The sequence below is a fragment of the Bison bison genome, unplaced genomic scaffold (genome assembly GCF_000754665.1).
Source record: "Bison bison bison isolate TAMUID 2011002044 unplaced genomic scaffold, Bison_UMD1.0 scf7180017864077, whole genome shotgun sequence".
Lineage (NCBI taxonomy): Eukaryota > Metazoa > Chordata > Mammalia > Artiodactyla > Bovidae > Bison > Bison bison.
The window spans coordinates 1833831-1836096 of NW_011494649.1; positions in this window are offsets into that span (position 1 = coordinate 1833831).

Genomic DNA, 2266 nt, shown 5'->3' on the forward strand with positions numbered 1-2266 from the left:
CTTACTTTATACCTGAGCCACACTGAGCAAGTCACTTAACCTGACTGCTTCATTCTCTTTATCTGTAAAGTGAGTGAAACAGTTCCTATTTCAGAAGGATTTTATGAGAATTAAATGAGTTAGTTTATTCAGAAGCATATTTGGCACTTTGTAAGCATTAGAGGTGTTTGTTAACAGTTAAAAGAAACTCTTTATTTCCAGGTAGGTATAGTAAAAGTACCTGTGTTACAGAATTAATTCGACAATACTGCACGATACATATTAATAACAATAAACACCCCCAAATGTTACTGTTGCTACTGCTATTGTATTTCTGTTTTATGGGGAGGAGCTGGAGCCCTGCCCGTAGCCTTTCCATTCTTGGTTCATTGAAAGTCTTATTGATTCTACCTTACATTTCCTCCCCACTCTGTGTGTTCTTGCTGTTATTTTTCCTTGCATCATTCGTGCCTTTTACACCGCATACTCCTCAAGACCAGGACTTTACTCTTTGTTTTGGCATAATTTTATAACATTGGGTACACTCACAGTACTATAAAAATGTTAAATGAGAAAAAGAAAAAAAGGTGTAATTCACCAGGAGGCAACTTTGGCCAAAAGCTGATCAGGCTGCTGTGTTCGCAGTGTTGGTACTTGGTGAGGGCTGCCCAGCAGCTTCTCCAGGGGCAACTGGTGGTTCACAGGTAACACTCAGGTCCCGCCGGCTCGTGGGGAGCATGAGCTGGGTCGCTATGCACAGGGAGGACCGCAGAAGGCCACCGCCTGGGGTTGCCACATCATTCACAGGTTTGCCTGCTTTGCCATTAATACAACTTCACTAGAAAGATCAGGCTAATAAGTCAGGCAAACTTGGAGGGAGACATAGCAAAGAACTGAAAAAGGTGGGGAGAGAGAGGCATTCTTTACAGGGAGAGGCTACGGTGAAGAAACGTTTCCTGCATGCTACATGGGGCTACATGCTATGGTCTTATTTTCTGGAATTTTTCCAAAGGGGACAGAGGAATATGGTACCTGGATGCAGAATGTTCTTATAGACCAAACGACCAAACCGACCTTGATTGTTGGTGGGATCCAACTAAAGGGGTTTGTGCTTCCACCCTCACTTTGTGCATTCCTGGAAAACAGATGGTTCAGAGCTCTGCAGAAATGGAGGCCGCTGTGACAGCCCCGAGAACACAGTTCAGCACGATTTTATTTCTTCTTGCCTTTGAAGCAGCTCTTTAGTGACAGCACACCTTTGAAAAAGATCTGATACTTTTTTGGCATCGTTAGCTATGCTGTATTTATACTTGCTGTGCAGAGGAGTCCGCACTGTTGGTTGATTTGTATAAATTTATAATTTTAAAGCCATTATAGTTTCACAGGAAGTTGCAAAGTTAACACAGAGAGACCCCATGTACCTTTCAAAGCTAGTTTCCTCCAGTGGTTACCTGGGACATAATTTTCTTACAATATCAAGGCCAGGAAAGTGACATCGGTGCAATATGTGTATATATTTTCCGTGTCATTTTATCACATGCACAGATTTATGCAACCACATCACAACCAAGAGACAGAGCTTCCATGCTACCGAGATGAAGAACCTTTGTAGTCACACCCTCCTCTTTCTCTCTGCCCTTGGCAAACAGCTATTTTCCATCTCTTTATTTATTTTTATCATTTTGAGGATGTTACATAAAAGAAATCATAGTGTATGGGATCTTTTGTGGGATCAATTTTTTTTTCACTTGGTATAATGCTCTTGAGAGTCATTCAAGTTGTTGTATCCATGCATGCATGCGTGCTAAGTCACTTCAGTTGTGTCCAACTCTTTGCAACCCTATGGACCATATCCCAACAGGCTCCTCTGTCCATGGATTCTCCAGGCAAGAATACTGGAGTGGGTTGCCATGCCCTCCTTCAGGGGATCTTCCTGACCCAGAGATCAAAACTGCATCTCTTTTGTCTCCTGCATTGGCTGGTGGGTTCTTTACCACTAGCACCACCTGGGAAATGGGTTGTTGTATTCATAGTTGATCATAGTGATCACGATGGTGTGATCACTGACCTAGAGCCAGACATCCTGGAATGTGAAGTCAAGTGGGCCTTAGAAAGCATCACTACAAACAAAGCTAGTGGAGGTGATGGAATTCCAGTTGAGCTATTTCAAATCCTGAAAGATGATGCTGTGAAAGTGCTGCACTCAATATGCCAGCAAATACGGAAAACTCAGCAGTGGCCACAGGACTGGAAAAGGTCAGTTTTCATTCCAATCCCGAAGAAAGGC